General features: G+C 43.7%; 1 long non-coding RNA gene across 1 annotated transcript in view; it reads left to right on the top strand.

Moving 5' to 3' along the window:
* Positions 1–19,105, top strand: part of LOC129653832 (uncharacterized) — a 48,542-nt gene extending 29,437 nt beyond the window's left edge. Inside the window, exon 4 of the long non-coding RNA XR_008715227.1 lies at positions 18,574–19,105. This is a non-coding gene — a long non-coding RNA (uncharacterized LOC129653832). The remainder of the gene's footprint in view (positions 1–18,573) is intronic.
* The last annotated feature ends 761 nt before the right edge of the window (positions 19,106–19,866 follow it).

Raw genomic sequence — 19,866 nt, 5'->3', positions numbered from 1 at the left:
TGGGGTCGATTAGGAGGACCCCTGAAAACCAACTTCTCAGATGAAGATCCAGGCAGGGAGCCATCCTGCCTCAAAGCATTTGAAGTTAGCATTTTCATCACTGCACTCACAGAACTTGTTTACACCATCAGAATGACAATGATAAGGGCCCCCTATTTATTAAGTTGTGCACTTTGCATGTATTATCTCAAGCCACACAGTAACTCCAGGTGTGTGCATGCTTGGTCGTGGCCGATTCTTGGAGACCCCATGGACTATAGCCCTCCAGGCTCCTCTGTCTATGGAGTTTTCCAGGCAAGAATACTGGAGTGGATTGCCATTTCCTTCTCCAGGGGATCTTCCCGACCCAGGGTTCAAACCTTCCTCTCCTGCATTGGCAGGCAGATCCTATACAGCTGAGCCACCTGGGAAGCCCTGATAACTCTAGGAGGTAAGTACAATAGTCATTCCTGCAAGAGGACACTGATACTCAGAGAAGATAAGTTCCTGGCCGAAGACCACAATAAACAGTGAAGTTGGAAATCAACATCTGTCTGGCTTCAAAGCCTCTGGCCTCCTCACTGATGCCTCAAATGATGCCTCCTTAGAGCAGGAGGGTCACGTCCAGTAAAAAAATATCCACTGAGCCCATGCAACTTCACTTGTGTGGAAATCAGACTAAATGCACTGTCCCCTTCCACACCACCAAAGATGGTCGCATCCTGATCCCTGGAACCCATGGACATCTTACCTTATAAGGAAAAGGGGCATTTACAAATGTGGTTGTATTAAGGACCTTGAGATGGGAAGATTACCCTGCTTACCTTCACAAGAGTTCTTGTAAGAGGCAGACAGGAGGGTCCAAGTGCAATAAGCAATGTGATCATGGAAGCAGAGAGAGAGATTGTGGAAGTCAGAGAGACTGGAAGATGCTCAGCTTCTGGTTTGAAAATGAAAAACAGGGCCATTAGCCACAGAATGAGGTGAGAAGATGGAAAAGGTAAGAGAACGGGTTCTCCCCTAGAACCTCTAGAAATAACACAGTGTTCCTGATACCTGGATTTAGTCTATAATTCCTGGTGCCTCAGATGGTAAAGAATTTGCCTGAAATGCAGGAGACCCAGGTTCAGTCCCTGATGGAGAAAAATCCACTAGAGAAAGAAATGGCTACCCACTCCGGTATTCTTGCCTGGAGAATCCCATGGACAGAGGAGGCTAATGGGCTATGGTTCCTGGGGTTGCCAAGAGTCGGACGCAACTGAGCAACTAACACTTTGACTTTTTTCCAGCCATGTTTGGACTTCTGATCTACAGAAGAGTAAGAAAAGAAATCTGCGTTGTATAAGTCACTAAGTTTGTGATCATTTGTTATAGCAGCAATATGAAATGAACACACCTGGAAAATATCACAAATTGTCAGATGACAGGAGGGGGCTTGAGGGTCACTGCCGGGCAGGAGCCACAGTGAGAGCTGGTGATCATTAGAGGAGGCCCTGGACAGACTGAAGGCCTCGACCAGAAATGGTGACAGCACCTGCCAGGCTTCTCAGACAGCTGCGTGGCTCTCTCTCTGGGTCACGATCAGCTCCTCTGCAGCTCGGTTTGCAGGAACTCCCCGTGGTAGGAGCCGGGCTCCCTCCTGTGACCCCACTGCTCCATCGAGGAGGGAGCCTGTTGCAGCTGCCTGATTCCCAGCCCTGGCTCTGCCACTCACCCGGTTTTCACCTTTCCCAGCTCCCGTGTCAGACCAGGAACTTTCCAACTAAAAGAATCACCATTACGGGCTGTGCAGCATGCATAATGACTACAGTCAGGACAGTTTTTAAATGTCTTAGCCTTGGTTATCTCATCTGCAAAGTGAGGTTAGGAACATACAACTCATGGAGCTGTTGAGATGATTTATGCAACATACACAACACGCTATCAGGTACTGAGTCAGTTCCCCCTAAACGATAGCTATAATATTATGATTATACATTTTAAACATGAGTCATGGACAAGCACTCCAAAGTGACCTTGGGTTTAACGTGCAGGCAGGTATGTGGAAAGCACGTGATTCCTTGGTGTCAGACACTGTGATGCAAATTACAGAGCAAGCTTTGCTCTGTGATCCAGAATTGAACTTGGATTTTAATTCTTCTGCCACAGCTGGTGGCTTTGTCTTTCTTCTTTTTATGTTAATCATTAGGAAGTCAAAATTTTAAAAATATTTGAGGGGGATTTCTGAAGTATTTAAAGTTTACGAGGGGATTTTGTAAAGAGAAAATAGGCCTAGGAAAATTTGGTAAGTGGGAAATCAAGAGAGAAAGGACTCAGTGTTGTAGGCATTTGAACTGTTCTGGGATGTGCTAGGGGCTTCCCAGGTGGCTCAAGGTGTAAACAATCCTGCTTACGCAGGAGATGCAGGTTTGATGCCTGGGGTGAGAAGATCCCCTGGAGGAGGAAATGGCAACCCATTCCAGTATCCTTGCCTGGAAAACCCCGTGGACAGAGGAGCCTGGTGGGCTATAGTCTGTGGGGTCACAAAGAGTAGGACGTGACTGAGCAGGCACGAACACGCGCAGGAGACGCTAAATTCTGAAAGTTGGGATTCTGCCTACAGGAAATGTCCCTGTCCTCTCCAGTATTCCAGGTTCCCTAGGTGTCCCTGGTCGGAGGCCTGTGGGGCTGAGTTACCCAGATCCTTTCTCCTTCCTGGTTCCCCACCCAGACTCCAGGCCAACTCAGCAGGAAGCCTGCCATTGGGTTCTAATGAGTGGCTGGTGCATTTCCTGTATCCTGCTGGGTGCTGGGGTGGGGGGGGGCCTACCAGGATGTTTGAAGCCAAGATTCTTACCTCTGGAAGCTCCTGACCTAGGGAAGAAAGGGTTACAGAAAAAGAAAAGAGTTTAAAAGCACAAAAAGAGATGTCACAAGGCAGAAATTATACTCTTAGCAACACTTATTGGGTGCTATCATAGGGATCAACATTTGTTGGATATCCACTATGTCCCAGGCTTGTTACTCCAGGATCTATTTTTTTAACTTATTTTAAAATAGAAGTGTAGTTGATTTACAATGTTGTATTAGTTTCTGCTGTGCAGCAAGGTGATTCAGTTATATACATATTCTTTTTCATATTATTTTCCATTATGGTTTATTATAGGATTTTGAATATAGTTATCTATGCTATACAGTAGGACCTTGTGGTTTATTTTATTTCTAACAGTGTGCATCTGCTAATCCCAAGCTCCTAATTTGTCCCTCCCCCACTCCCATTCACCCATTCCAGTGCATTTTAGTTTACTGATTCCTAAAATGTTGATGTCACTGTACTTATTTAACTTATATGCAGAGTACATCGTGCAGAATGCCAGACTGGATGAGGCACAAGTTGGAATCAAGATTGCAGGGAGAAATATCAATAACCTCAGATACGCATATGACACCATGCTTATGGCAGAGCAAACAGGAATTAAAGAACCTCTTGATGAAGATGAAAGAGGAGAGTGAAAAATTTGGCTTAAAACTCAACATTCAAAAAACGAAGATCATGGCATCTGGTCCCATCTGTTCAGTTCAGTTCAGTCTTTCAGTCGTGTCTGACTTTGCAACCCCATGGACTACAGCCTGCCAGGCTTCCCTATTCATCACCAACTCCCAGAGCTTACTTATGTCCATCAATCAGTGATGCCATCCAACCATCTCATCCTCTGTCATCCCCTTCTCCTCATGCCTTCAATCTTTCCCAGCATCAGGGTCTTTTCCAAGGAGTCAATTCTTTGCATCAGGTGGTCAAAGTATTGGAGTTTCAGCTTTAGCATCAGTCCTTCCAATGAATATTCAGGACTGATTTCCTTTGGATGGACTGGTTGGATCTCCCTGCTGTCCAAGGGACTCTCAAGAGTCTTCTCCAACACCACAGTTCAAAAGCATCAGTTCTTCACTGCTCAGCTTTCTTTATAGTTCAACTCTCACATCCATACATGAGTACTGGAAAGACCATAGCTTTTACTAGAAGGACCTTTGTTGGCAAAGTAATGTCTCTGCTTTTTAATATGCTGTCTAGATTGGTCATAGCTTTTCTTCCAAGGGGCAAGTGCCTTTTAATTTCATGGCTGCAGTCACCATCTGCAGTCATTTTGGAGCCCAGAAAAATAAAGTCTGTCACTGTTTCCATGGTTTCCCCATCTATTTGCCGTGAAGTGATGGGACCAGATGCCATGATCTTAGTTTTCTGAATGTTGAGCTTTAAGCCAACTTTTTAACTCTCCTCTTTCACTTTCATCAAGAGGCTCTTTAGTTCTTCTTCACTTTCTGCCATAAGGCTGGTGTCATCTGCATATCTGAGGTTATTGATATTTCTCCCAGCAATCTTGATTCCAGCTTGTGCTTCATCCAGCCTGGCATTTCTCATGATGTACTCTGCATGTAAGTTAAATAAGCACGGTGACAATATACAGCCTTGATGAACTCCTTTCCCGATTTGAAACCAGTCTGTTGTTCCATGTCCAGTTCTAGCTGTTGCTTCCTGATCTGCATACAGATTTCTCAGGAGGCAGGTCAGGTGGTCTGGTATTCCCATCTCTTTCAGAATTTTCCAGTTTGTTGTGATCCACACAGTCAAAGGCTTTGGCGTAGTCAATAAAGCAGAAGTAGATGTTTTTCTGGAACTCTCTTGCTTTTTTGATGATCCTACAGATGTTGGCAATTTGATCTCTGGTTCCTCTGCCTTTTCTAAATCCAGCTTGAACATCTGGAAGTTCATGGTTCAAGTACTGTTGAAGCCTGGCTTGGAGAATTTTGAGTATTACCTTGCTAGTGTGTGAGATGAATTCAATTTTGTGGTAGTCTGAACATTCTTTGGCATTGCCCTTCATTGGGATTGGAATGAAAACTGACCTTTTCCGGTTCTGTGGCCACTGCTGAGTTTTCCAAATTTGCTGGCATATTGAGTGCAGCACTTTCACAACATCATCTTTCAGGATTTGAAATAGCTCAACTGGAATTCCATCACCTCCACTAGCTTTGTTGATAGTGATGCTTCCTAAGGCCCGCTTGACTTCACATTCCAGGATGTCTGGCTCTAGGTGAGTGATCACACCATCGTGATTATCTGGGTCATGAAGATCTTTTTTGTATAGTTCTTCTGTGTATTCTCGTCACCTCTTCTTAATATCTTCTGCTTCTATTAGGTCCATATCATTTCTGTCCTTTATTGTGTCCATCTTTGCATGAAATGTTCCCTTGGTATTTCTAATTTTCTTGAAGAGATCTCTAGTCTTTCCCATTCTATTGTTTTCCTCTATTTCTTTACACTGATCACTGAGGAAGGCTTTCTTATCTCTCTTTGCTATTCTTTGGAACTCTGCATTCAAATAGGTATATTTTTCCTTTTCTCCTTTGCCTTTCACTTCTCTTCTTTTCTCAGCTATTTGTAAGGCCTCCTCAGGCAACCATTTTGCCTTTTTGCATTTCTTTTTCTTTTTCTTTTTCTTGGGGGTGGTCTTGATTACTGCCTCCTGTACAATGTCATGAACAATCTGTCCATAGTTCTTTAGGCACTCTGTCTATCAGATCTAATCCCTTGAATCTATTTCTCACTTCCACTGTATAATCATAAGGGATTTGATTTAGGTCATACCTGAATGGTCTAGTGGTTTTCCCTACTTTCTTCAATTTAAGTCTGAATTTTGCAAAAAGGAGCTCATGATCTGAGCCACAGTCAGCTCCCGGTCTTGTTTTTCACTTCATGGCAAATAGATGGGGGAAACCATGGAAACAGTGACAGACTTTATTTTGAGGGGCTCCAAAATGACTGCAGATGGTGATTGCAGCCATGAAATTAAAAGACACTTGCCCCTTGGAAGAAAAGCTATGACCAATCTAGACAGCATATTAAAAAGCAGAGATGTTACTTTGCCAACAAAGGTCATTTTAGTCAAAGCTATGGTCTTTCCAGTAGTCATGTATGGACGCGAGAGTTGGACCATAAAGAAAGGTGAGTGCCGAAGAATTGTTGCTTTTGAACTTTGGTGTTGGAGAAGACTCTTGAGAGTCCCTTGGACTGCAAGGAGATCCAACCAGTCCATCCTAAAGGAAATCAGTCCTGAATATTCATTAGAAGGACTGATGCTGAAGCTGAAACTCCAATACTTTGGCCACCTGATGCAAAGAACCAACTCCTTGGAAAAGACCCTGATGCTGGGAAAGACTGAAGGCAGGAGGAGAAGGGAACAACAGAAGATGAGATGGTTGGATGGCATCACCGATTCAATGGACATGAATAAGCTCCAGAAGCTGGTGATAGACAGGGAAGCCTGGTGTGCTGCAATCCATGGGTTTGCAAAGAGTCGGACACGACTGAGCGACTGAACTGAACTGAGACAGTACATTAAAAAGCAGACCCATTACTTTGCCAACAATGGTCCATCTAGTCAAAGCTATGGTTTTTCCAGTAGTCATGTACAGATGTGAGAGTTGGACAATAAAAAAGGCTGAGCGCTGAAGTTTGATGCTTTCAAATTGATACTTTGTGGTGTTGGAGAAGACCCTTGAGAGTCCCTTGGACTGCAAGGAGATCCAACCAATCAATTCTAAGAGAAATCAACCCTGAATATTCATTGGAAGGGCTGATACTAAAGCTCAAATACTTTGCCCACCTCACACGAAGAGCCGGCTCTTTAGAAAAGACCCCAATACTGGCAAAGATTGAAGGCAGGAGGAGAAGGGGACAAGAGAGGATGAGGTGGTTGGATGGCGTTGGATGGCATCAACGACTCAATGGACATGAGTTTGAGGGGACTCTAGGAGATGGTGAAGGACAGGAAAGCCTGGCATGCTGCAGTCCGTGAGATCTCGAAGAGCTGGACATGACTGAGCAACTGAGCAAGAGTAACACTCCCATTCTCCTTGGTAACCGTCAGTTTGTTTTCCAAGTCTGTGAGTCTAATTCTGTTTTTCAAATAAGTTCATTTGTGTCATATTTTAGGTTCCATATATAAATGATACCATATGGTATTTGTCTTTCTGTGTCTGACTTACTTAGTGTGATAATGTTTAGGTCCAACCTTGTGCAGCAAATGGTGTTATTTCATTCTTTTTATGACTAGTATATATATATATATACATATAAAACATATATGTGTATATATATCACATATAGACCATATATATACACACCACATCTTCTATATGCATTCATCTGCCGATAGACACTTAGATTGCTTCCATGTCTTGGCTGCTGTAGACAGCGCTGCTATGAACATCCCCCCACGCACTATTGAACTCCCATATTTGCTCTCTGCTCACGTCCCCTTACGAGTAAGTGATGGAAGCAGGGTCTGGAACCCTGCTGTTCAGTTGCAGTCTGTGCTCACACCACATTCCAGCCAGTAGAGCTGAGTGAATAACACAGAACAGATTGTAAGCTCTTGGAATTCAGAGGGAGAGAAGAGATCAGAGAAGACTCCATGGAGCTCACGGTTTTAGCCAGCCTGGAAGGATGGCTAGAAATTTGGATAGACAGAGAGGAGGGTGATGGGGAAAGCCGTGAATAACCGACATTCACCAGATTTAGCTGAGCACCCGCTATGTTCTTGATGCTGGTCTAGGTACTTGAATAGAGCTATGAACAAAACAGACCCATATCTTTGCCATTGTGAGTTTATATTCCAGTGGGAGGAGAAAGACAAGAAAGTAAAGATCTTAACAAGCAAGTGATATAGCATAATGTAAGGTGATAATGTGGAGAAGGCAATGGCACCCCACTCCAGTACTTTGGCCTAGAAAATCCCATGGATGGAGGAGCCTGGTAGGCTGCAGTCCATGGGGTCACTAGAGTCAGACACGACTGAGCGACTTCACTTTCACTTTTCACTTTCATGCATTGGAGAGGGAAATGGCAACCCACTCCAGTGTTCTTGCCTGGAGAATCCCAGGGACGGGGGAGCCTGATGGGCTGCCGTCTATGGGGTCGCACAGAGTCGGACACGACTGAAGCGACTTCGCAGCAGCAGCAGCAGCAAGGTGAGAATGATAGTAGCTCCGTCATGTCTGACTCTTTCTGACCCCGTCAACTGCAGCTTGCCAGGCTCCTCGGTCCATGAAATTCTCCAGGCAAGATTACTGGAGTGAGTAGCCATTTCCTTCTTCAAGAATCTTCCCGACCCAAGGATTGAACCAAGGTCTCCTGCATTGCAGGCAGATCCTTTACCATCTGAGCCACCAGGGAAGCCCAAGTGCAATAGAAAAAGGAAGGGTGGAGGGCAAGCATGTGTTTCCTGTGGTTTCTATAACAAATGATCACAAAATTGTCTCCTAAAACAACATTCTTCTGGGTTCTCTTAGAGCTTTAGAGGTTAAGGTCAGAAGTCAGAAATCAGTCAAGTTTCACTGGGCTGTAAAGTCAAGGTGTCAGGAAGGCTGGCTCCTTTCAGAGGCTTTGAGAGGAGAATCTGTTTCCTTGTTTTTTCAGCTTCCAGGGGCTTTGGCCCCTCCCTCCATCTTCAAAGCACATGACCCCCATCCCTGCTTCTATCATCACTTTGCCTCCTTCTGACTTCCTGCGTGCATGTATGCTAAGTCACTGCAGTCGTGTCTGACTCTGCAACGCTATGGACTGTATGTAGCTCAACAGACTCCTCTGCCCATGGGATTCTCCAGGCAAGAATACTGGAGTGAGTTGCTGTGCCCTCCTCCAGGGGATCTTCCCAACCCAGGAATCGAACCCTTGTCTCTTAAGTCTATTGCATTGGCAGGCAGGATGTTTACCACTATTGCCACCTGGGAAGCCCCTGACTTCCTGCCTCCCTCACTTTAAGGACTCCTGTCATTGTATCAGCCCTACACAGATAGTCCACTGAAAACTAGAAACCCTTCACTTAATCACATCTGTAAAGCCCCTTTTGCCATATAGGCTAACATTACAGCTTCCGGAAATTAGGACATGGACATGCCGAGGGGCTATTTTTCGGCACAGGTGTAAGGGCAATGAAGCATGAAGGTGGGGTAGAGTTGGTCAGAGCTGGTTATTAGGATGAAATCCTTAGAAACAGAGCCTTAGGCAGGAATCTGGGTGCACACAATGCATTTCAGAAGGCTCCTGCAAAGGCAGGGAGTGAGCGGGACAGGGAGGAGACAGCCAAGTGAGGATGTGGTCACAGGACCCCGTCCTGGCTTGACCCACGGGGAGTGGCCTCAAGAGCGCGCGCTGCGCTGCAGACCATGCTCTGGAGGCAAGGGGCCCGCCCCTGCTTTTTTAAAACTTTTTATTCTGTGACTATTTTAAATGTACAGAAAATTTGCAAGGATACTACAGAGAACTCCCACGTATCCTTTAATCAGAGTCATCAATTTAAAACTTTTTCTACATTTTAATGTTCTTTCTTTCCTCCTTCATCTGTCTACCCCCCGACACACACACTCATGCACACACACGCATTTTATTTTTTCCAAACCATTTGGAAGAGTTGCTGCATATGTTGTCTTCAGTGTTGCTCCTGAGAATAACAATATTCCCTCATATAAGTACAGCGCAGTTATCAGATTCAGGAAACATTTATACAACCCTTTTTACAGTTTACATCCCATTTATATAATCGAATCTACAGTTTATACTCTATGTCAGTTATCCCAATAGTGTCACTTATAGCGTTTCTATCCCTCCAGTCCAGGGTATAGCATTGCATGTAATCATCTCATTGGTGTCTTCTAATATAAGAAAAGTCCTCAGTCTCTTCTTGTCTGTTGTGATATCAATGTTTTTAAAGAATAGTATGAGTATGAAGTCGCTCAGTTGTGTCTGACTCTTTGCAACCCCATGGACTGTAGCCTACCAAACTCTTCCGTCCATGGGATTTTCCAGGCAAGAATACTGGAGTGGATTGCCATTCTCTTCTCCAGGGGCTCTTCCCAACCCAGGGATTGAACCCGGGTCTCTTGCATTCCAGGCAGACACTATCATCTGAGCCACCAGGGAAGCCCTTTTAAAGAATATGGTCTAGGTATTTTTGCAGAAAGGTTTTCGATTAGGATTTGCTTATGTTTTTCTCAAGCTTAGGTTCAGGTTAGGCATCTCCTGCTGACTTTCCAAGGTCACGTGTTCCTCCTGCTGTCCCACGGGGGCACAGACTGCCTGGTGGTCCTGCACCAGCGGGGTGCATGTTGTGGGCCTGGTCGCATTGTGTAGCATCTCCACCGTGTGATTATTATTTTTTCTCTTGGAACTAACTAGCAATCTGTGGAGAGGCATTTTGTAATCAGGCAAATATTTCAGGTCTCATGAAACTTTTAATTCTAGATTTAGAATCTCTTGAAATATACTATGGTGTTTGCAAAATGATGATTTTTTTCCAACTTCACTCCTCCTTCTGCATTGATCAGTTGACATTCAGCTTACACTGTAAGAAAACACTCTTTTCTCCCTTGTTTATTAATTGATTTGTTTATTATCTATTTGACATCAGCATGAACTCATGGATTCCTACTTTCCGTGAATTATGAGCCTTTAGTGTCCTTAGTTCTTGTGATCCTCAAAGTGCCCCGGATTTTGACATTTGAGGATCAAATAAATGAGAGCAAAGTGTGATTCTTGTGTCTACTCCTATTATTATTATTTTGAGCACATCCTTACTTTCTGTCCTCACCAAATGTCCCAGTCTATTTGAACCTTCCCTACCTTTGAAGTTTCTCCCTCTCCATGCATAACTTAGAGTTCAGCAACAGATTTAAGGGGATCTTATATAGATTTGGGGTGCTTTTTTCCTGAGTTTTTTTTTTAAGCAGATACATGTATGTTTTATTTTCCTTTATGATTTACACCAGAAGTAGCATACTGTATATACTCATGTGACCTTAGTTTTTCTGTTTTTTTACTTAGGGCTTCCCTGGTGGCTCAGAATCTGCCTGCAATGCAGGAGACCCAGGTTCAATCCCTGAGTCAGGAAGATCCCTTGGAGGAGGGCATGCAAACCACTCCAGTTTTCTTGCCTGGAGAATTCCATGGACAGAAGAGCCTGGGAGGCTACAGTCCATTGGGTCACAAGGAGTTGGACACAACTGAGAGACTAAGACACTTTAAAACCAGTCTGAGACTCTCTGTGTCTACTTGCCTTGGCCATCCCACTCTGAATGTAGCTGCCCAGCATCTGTGGTCCACATCCCATCTTCTGATGCCTGTCTTTTAGCTCCAGTCTCTACGCTGCTTAGCTTTTGAGGTTTCCTGTTTAGATCCGGGTTCTCTATACAGAGCAAACACTTCTATAGCACTTTTAGGCCATCTTGCACTTACTAACTCATTTCAATCTTCTAATAAGCTCCTGGGGCAAACATTGCTGTTGCCCTCATTTTACCCATGAAGAAACTGAGGTACAGAGAGCTTGGTAATTTGCCTACAATCCTACATTCTAAAAATGGACAGAACTGGCATCCAAACCCAGGCAGTTTTCCTCCAGAATTCATATTCTCAACCCTCTTTATACCTGCTCTGAGCCCCATAGGCAGAGTGCTAAGCCCTGAGCTTTGAAGTGAAATGGATCTGCTTTTAAATTTTAGTTTTGTTATTTTGCAGTTATGTGACCTTGGAAAATTATCTTAGGCTCACTGAGCAAGCTTTTAGTTCCACATTCATAAATCAGGGAAGATAATAGCTTATAACTTACAGTATTGTCGAGAGATTTAGCTTATATATTTTGCAGTGATTTATAGTGACATATATATGAATTTAATTATACCATTAGGCAATGATCTATATCTATATCCATCATTAGTGAAATGCTTGGCAACAGTGTGCTCCTATTAAAATGTACCTATTATTATTTCAGAGTCACAGACTAGATCTGACTCTTAGTGGTTCTGTAATGACTACCCTCCACCTCCAAACACGCAAAGAGGCCCCAGTTTAGGCACTGCTACACTTCATGCCAACAGCTCTGTCATTGTCTGCTTGGTGAAGGCATTAATGAAGAGACGGATGAATGAGTTCATGAAGGCCATACAGTCAGACTGCAGGAGCTTTCTCAAGGCTGATATCCTCAGCCGTCCAGCCAGGGATCAGCAGACGGGTGAACCCTATCAGCTCTCAAAGCCCGAGCCCGTCTGGAGAGCGAGACCTCTGCTGTTGACAACGCACTCATTGTCTTTCACGGTAAAAGGACTTACCCAAGCTGCTGTTTACTCTGTGGGGCTGGATGTCTTCCAGGCAGTGATCACACAGACATCTCGGCCAGTGTCTGGGGTTTGTTTTCTTCCCATGGGACACAATCGCTGTGCACTCAGTCTGTTAGCTTCAGTGCTAGACGGTCTTCAAAGTTGCAAGGGAAATCCTAGCTCTGTTTTTCTTCCAAGGGCTTTCTGGGTCCCTGCCATGGACTTGAAGGCTGTTTCTCAAGTATTACTGTAACTGCTTCTTGCTTTTCATGGCACATGAAACCACTAGATCCTTCCCTGGTGGCTCAGTAGTAAAGAATCTGCCTGCGATGCAGGAGACCCAGGTTCAATCCCTGGGTCAGGAAGATCCTCTGGAGAAGGGAATGGCAACCCACCCCAGTATTCTTGCCTGGAGAATCCCATGGACAGAGGAGCCTGGTGGGTTACAGTCCATAGCATCGCAAAGAGTTGGACACGACTGAGTGACTGACACTTTCACTTCAGGAGTTCACACAGCTGGCTTAGAACACTATTCTGCTGCCCTGGCTATGTGAATCTGGGTGAGTTACTCAAGTGCTCTGTGTTTCTGCCAATTGTGGATCTGGAAGGCTCTGGGGAAGAATTCTTAGACACAGAGAGGGCTGTTCACCACGTGAACAGCCTCCAGCAAGAGGGTGTGCACTTTCTGACAAGAGCCATAATTATCATCACTATTGCTCTTATCATTTAGAGTAACAAGCAGTGAACTTCCTTTGCAGTCCAGTGGTTAAGAATCCGCCTTCAATGCAGGGGGCGAGTGCTCCATCCCTGGCTGAGGAACTAAGATCTCAGATGCTGCAGGGAAGTGAAGCCCGAGCGCCATAGCTAGAGAAAGCCTGAGCCCTACAAGGAAGACCCGGTGCAACCAAAGTAAAATAAAAGCTAATGGACAGGTCCAACTCCCCCCTAAATACTTCAGAGCACTTTTACTAGGAACAAGGACTTTCCCTGTCAAAATAAGTAAACTTTTTTTTTTTAACTTTTTATTTTGTATTGGGGTTATCTGTTCAGTTCAGTTCAGTCACTCAGTCGTGTCCGACTCTTTGCAACCCCATGAATCGCAGCACACCAGGCCTCCCTGTCCATTACTAACTCCCGGAGTTCACCCAGACTCACGTCCATCGAGTCAGTGATGCCATCCCACCATCTCATCCTCTGTCATCCCCTTCTCCTCCTGCTCCCAATCCCTCCCAGCATCAGAGTCTTTTCCAGTGAGTCAACTCTTCGCATGAGGTGGCCAAAGTACTGGAGTTTCAGCTTTAGCATCATTCCTTCCAAAGAAATCCCAGGGCTGATCTCCTTCAGAATGGACTGGTTGGATCTCCTTGCAGTCCAAGGGACTCTCAGGAGTCTTCTACAACACCACAGTTCAAAAGCATCAATTCTTCGGCGCTCAGCCTTCTTCACAGTCCAACTCTCACATCCATACATGACCTATACTGATTAACAATTTGTGATAGTTTCAGGTGAACAGGGAAGGGACTCAGCCACATGTATACACATATCCATTCTCCCCCAGCCCCGCACCCATCCAGGCTGCCACATAACATTGAACACAGTTCCATTGTTATACAGCAGGTCCTTATTGTTTATTCATTTTAAATATAGCAGTGTGTACATGTCCATCCCCAACTCCCTAACTACCCCTTCCCACTCACATTGCTACAATACTACAAATTATAGTCCTCATTCAGATTTCATCAGTTGCCCTGATAACGTCCATTATGACTAGTGCCCACCCCCCACTCTGTGAGGCATCGGTCCAGGATTATGCGTGGCCCTTAGCTGTCACTTTTTTCACCTTCTTTAACCTGGAGATCACACAGAGCCAATCACCAGTCCCCTCGCTTGTTTCGCTACAGCCCTGCTTCCCTGCTCTCAGTCACAGAGAAAGAACTCAGCGGACTCAGCCGTCCTGTGCAAAACCTTCTTTGGTAGTGCAGTGGGGCTGCTATTAACGCCAGTGCTGGATTAACGCCAGTGCCCACGAGGTGTCTGAATGGTCAGGGCAGGCTAGGGCATCAGACACCAGAGCTAAGAAAAGTGAATTGTGGATTGGCCATACCCATTTGAGAATAAACCCATGTCTTAGCAGCTCATTTCTTTTGACTTGGCAAAAGGTATAGACCGCCACTGGAAGCAGCAGCCATGCCAAAGTCAAGTTTTAAAAATCTTTCTCTCTCCTACAACTGCTTCCCCTCCCACCTCCCTCCCTTCCTTTTGAAAAAAAAAAAAAAAAATCTGAGCTCGAAACTCATCTTATAAATATTTTAATTGAACAGTAAAACCCAGTGACTCTCTGAAAATGAGAAGCCCATAGTTAGGCTGGCCCCACCAGTCAGGGCCTATTTTCAACAGTTGCAGAACCCAGGCTGTCTCATTTTGGGTAGCTGGCATCAAGCATATTAAAATGCATATGCAAATCACGTAAGCTTTAAAAAATGTATTCAAATATTTCTTCCATCCTCCAGCTCCTCTTCTTGTTTAAAGAATTGAGGTAATATTGCTTTCTAACATTATATAAGTTTCTTGTGTATATTATAACACTACTGCATGCTCACCACCAAAAGTTTATTTTCCACCTGTCAGCATACACTTGACCCTCTTTAATCATTTCCCTATGCCCACCCCCCTGCCCCCAACCTGATAACCACTAACTTGTTCTCTGTATCTTTGTTTTTTGTTTGGTTTGGTCATTTATTTATTTTTATATTCCACATATGAGTGAAATCATGGGATGTCTGTCTTCTCCACCTGACATTTCACTTAGCATAATACCCTCCATCCATACTGTTGCAAATGGCAAGATTTCATCTGTTTTGTGACTAATAGTCCCTTGTATGTGTGTGTACCACTATACCACATCTTCTTTATCCACTCATCTGTTGATAAGCACTGAGAGTGTTTCCATATCTTGGCTATTGTACATAATGTTATGATGAACATAAGGGTGCATATATCTTTTTGAAGTAGTGTTTTTGTATTCTTTGGATAAATACCCAGAAGTGGGTATTAAGCTGGGTCATATGGTAGTTCTACTTGGTTTTTTGAGGAATCTTCATACTATTTTCCATAGTGGCTACACCAATTTACAATTTACCAACACTGCACAAGTATTCCCTTTCCTCCACATCTTCTCCAATATTCATCTGTTTTATTGTTAATGGTATTTTAATGGGCATGAGATGATAGTGGTTTTCATTTGCATTTCCTTCGTAATTAGTGGTACTGAACAGGTTTTCATGTGCTTGTTGGCCATCTACATGTCTTCTTTGGGGAAAAAAAACACATCTATTTAGATCCTCTGGACGTTTTTAAATCTTGTTTGTTTTCTTATCATAATTTAGTTGTCTGAGTCCTTTATATATTTTGGATATTAATCTTTTATGAAATATATGGCTTGCAAGTAACTTCTTTTATTCAGTAGGTTGTCTTTTCACTTCGTTGATGTTTTCCTTTGCAGTACAGAGGCTTTTCAGTTGGATGTGGTCCTACTTGTTTATTTTTGCTTTTTTTCCCCTTGCTGGAGGACACACTCAGAAAGATAACGCCAAGGTCAATGTCTTCGTATGAATTATCCCCTTTATCATTATATATGTCCACCTTTGTCTCTCGTCACTTTTTGTGGCTTGAGTTCCCTTTGTCTCATGTGAGTGTGGCTACACGCTTTCTTTTGGCTCCCATTTGCTTGAAGTATCATCTTCCATCCCTTCACTTTGAGTCTGTTTATCTTTAGAGCTGAGGTGAGTCTCCTGGAGGCTGCCTGTAGTTGGGTCTTGTTTTTTAATCTATTCAGCCACTCTGTCTTTTGATTAATGAATTCAGCCCTTTTATATTTAGGGCTGCTGCTACTGCTAAGTTGCTTCAGTTGTGTCTGACTCTGTGTGACCCCATAGACAGCAGCCCACCAGGCTTCCCCATCCCTGGGATTCTCCAGGCAAGAACACTGGGGTGGGTTGCCATTTCCTTCTCCAATGCATGAAAGTGAAAAGTGAAAGTGAAGTCACTCAGTTGTGTCTGACTATTAGCAAGCCCATGGACTGCAGCCTACCAGGCTCCTCCGTCCATGGGTTTTCCAGGCAAGAGTACTGGAGTGGGGTGCCATTGCATTCTCCGTATATATAAGGCAGTTATCGATAAATGAGAACTGAGTATGGCCATTTTATCTTTTGCTTTTTGGTTGCTCCGTATCATCATTGTTTCTTTTTCCTGAGTTTCTGTTTGCCATTTTTGTTTGGTATTTTCTGTGATGATTTTCTCAGTTTCCCCATTTTTATGTTTCAGGTCTCTGCTCTGCCTTTATCTTCTGTGGTTACTGTGAGGTCTGCATAAAATGTCTCATGGATAAAATAGCCCTTTTCTGCTGGGAGAATCTTATCTTCATTTGTCTATAGGGGTTTGTCCTTTTCCTCCTTTTTATGCTTTTGTTGTCTCATCTTATCCCTTTTAATGTTGTGTTGTGAGTTTGTTAGCAAATCGAAGTAGCTATAACTTTTTTTTTTTAAACTGCCTTTCCCCTTTCAACCTTTAAGCTATAATTAAGTGCTTAATAACTTATTCCAATATAGAGTTGCAATTTTCTGATTCTATTTGCCACCTTACTCAAAGTTTTGTGTACCTTTGCCTTTTTGTTTCAACTGAAAGAGCTCCTTTCAACATCTCTTATAAGGCAGGTCTAGTGGTGATGAACGCTCTCAACTTTTATTTGTTTGGAAAGAGCTTTTATTTCTCCTTCATATATGAATAATAACTTTGCTGGATAGAGCATTCTTGGCTGACACTGTTTATCTTTCAATATTTTGAGTATATCATTCCGCTCTCTCCTGGCCTGTGGAGTTGCTGCTGAAAAATCTGCTGATAGCCTAATGGGGATTCTGTGTACATTGCCATGTTTTTTTCCCCTTGGCAGCCTTTAACATTTTTCTTTGTTGACTTTTTGACAGTTTTAATATAATGCGTCTTGCGTGAGTGTGTGCTGCTGCTGATGCTGCTAAGTCACTTCAGTTGTGTCCGACTCTGTGCGACTCCATAGATGGTAGCCCACCAGGCTCCCCATCCCTGGGATTCTCCAGGCAAGAACACTGGAGTGGGTTGCCATTTCCTTCTCCAATGCATGAAAGTTAAAAGTGAAAGTGAAGTCGCTCAGTTGTGTCTGACTCTTAGCGACCCCATGGACTGCAGCCTACCAGGCTCCTCCATCCATGGGATCTTCCAGGCGAGAGTACTGGAGTGGGGTGCCGTTGCCTTCTCCAGTGTGTACATGCTAAGTCACTTCAATCGTGTCCGATTCTTTGCTACCCTATGGAATATAGACCCTCCAGGCTCCTCTGTCCATGGAATTCTCCAGGCAAGGATACTGGAGTAGGTAGCCATGCCCTCCTTCAGGGGATCTTCCCAACTTAGGGATCGAACCTGCATCTCTTATGTCTCCTTCATTGGCAGGTGAGTTCTTTATCACTAGCGCCACCTGGGAAGCTTGCAATACATCTTACACTGAGGTAATTCGGTGTTCTCTTTATTTCATGGACTTGTATAAATGGTTCCTACCCTGAGTTTGAGAATTTTTCAGCCATTATTATTATTATTATTATTTTGACCATGTCATGCAGCTTGTGGGATCTCAGTTCCGCAGCCAGAGATTGAATCTGGGTCACAGCAGTGAAAGGGCCAAATAGTAATCACTAGAACACCAAGGAGTCCCTATTATTTCTTCAGATAAACTCTCTGCTCCCTTCTCCCTCTCTCCTTCTGTTGGAGTGTCTTTTCCTTATGTTGTCCTTCCTAATGGAGTCAGATAGTTTGCTTAGAATTTCTTCTATTTTTTTCTTTAGATCTTTGTTCTCTCCACTCTTCTACCTGAAACATATCTAGATCTCTATCGCTGAGCTTGCTAATTCTTTCTTCCACGTGGTTTTCTCTATCTGCAATGCTTTCTAGTGCATTCTTTATCTAATTTGTTGAACGCTTCAGCTCCAGAATTTGTTTGATTCTTTTTGAATTTCCATCGCTTTCATAAAGTATTCCTTTTGTTTAATCATTTTATTCCTTAGTTCACTGAACTCCTTTTCTGAGTTTTCTTGTAGCTGGTTGAGTTTCTTCATGACAGCTGTTTGAATTCTTTATTACTTGAACTGTTCCATGGCATTATTTTTTTAAATCAATGTATTTTTAACTGGAGGGCAATTGCTTTACAACACTGTGTTGGTGTCTGTTCATGACTTTAAGTTTGGTTTCCAGAGAATTGTCGTTTTCCTCTTGTGATATCACATTACTGGCTTTTCATGGTGATGCACACTTGAAGCAATGAACACCTTCTTTCTTTAGGTAAAACTTTTTTTCACTTGGTTCTAAGAACTCAACAGTTAGCAATGAGCTAACTGTTTTGTTTTTCAGTGGTGCTGTAGCTCACGTTTTGGGTTTCTTTTACAGGAGTTGCCTCTGGCTATATTTGAAAATGGGCACTTTCCACCCTCCACCGCGTCTGTCAGAGCCATTGCTGACTTTGGACAGTTTTAAACTCGTTGTCACTGCTTGTTGTCTCTGGAGCTGCTGCTGCTCCCGCGGTTGCTGCCACCCGCCCACCTGAATACCCGGATGATGGGCGCCGCCATGTTGGCCGAGGTCACGTGGTCCCTGCGCACCCTGCCGCTGGGGGCGTGGCGGGGGCGGGGGGGGGGGGGCAGGTGCTTCTGACACGCTGGGGTGGTCATGGCCGCTGTTCAGCACCCTGGGGGCAGCGGGGGCTGGAGTTGTCTGTGCCTCCCTGCTGCTTCAGGTAAATTTTTTGAAAACCTTTTTATAATTATGTTTTTGAAATGACTTGGTTACATTACTCCTTTAATTTAGGGTTGCTTGTAATACCTGGGAAGCTTCTGTGCTTTCTCTGGAAAGATTGTGATGTGAAAAATTCTAACTTGAAATTGTTTTTAAATGTAATGAAAACTTCCACAAATAATAAAGACAAAAGTGAATAAGGTTGGTTTAACAAAGTCAATATATTACATCTTATAGATATTTACATTTTTATTCTTTTTGGCTTTGCAAACTCCCTGCTGTATTTTAGAATCATTGCATTTTTGTTGTTTCACTGGATTCAGATGGCTTTACAGTTTCCTAAAAGATTTGGGCGCCTCAGGTACTGCTGTACCTGTAGGCCTTAGGAATCAGTCAGTGCAAGTCCCTGGCTTGGAATAAAGCTAACCTGTACCATTATAACACTCATCAGTCATCATGAGACTGTGTGGGAAGTCTGTCTCCACATGTCTATCAGCCATCATGAGACTGCGTGGGAAGTCTTTCTCCACATGTCTATGAGAGACCTGGAGTAGGGCACCTGCCTGTCCTGATCAGCATTGTATCTCCAGCACCCAGAACAGGGCCAGCACCGCATCTACCCACCCACCGGTCTCTCCTCCGTTCATCCATCCATCCAACGAAGTGTTTATTGAGCACCTGCTGTGAGTAATGACTAATGACGACACTGCGTTTTGGAAGTCTGATGGGGGGCTGGTAGTTTGCACCATAAAATGTTTATTTAGCATCTGAATATGTGACTGTCTTTTAATATACACATTTTCCCTTATAAGTCACACAATTCATTCATTTACATTTTTTAAAGTTTTATGAAAGATTGGGATTGACATCCACACACGACTATATATAAACTAGATAAGAAATAAGGACCCACAGTCTAGCATGGGAAATTCTATTCAATACTCTGTA

The sequence above is a fragment of the Bubalus kerabau genome, chromosome 5, assembly GCF_029407905.1.
Source record: "Bubalus kerabau isolate K-KA32 ecotype Philippines breed swamp buffalo chromosome 5, PCC_UOA_SB_1v2, whole genome shotgun sequence".
In the NCBI taxonomy this organism is placed as follows: Eukaryota; Metazoa; Chordata; class Mammalia; order Artiodactyla; family Bovidae; genus Bubalus; species Bubalus kerabau.
The sequence above is the reverse complement of the archived record's forward strand: the minus strand, read 5'-3'. Positions and strand labels throughout refer to the sequence as shown.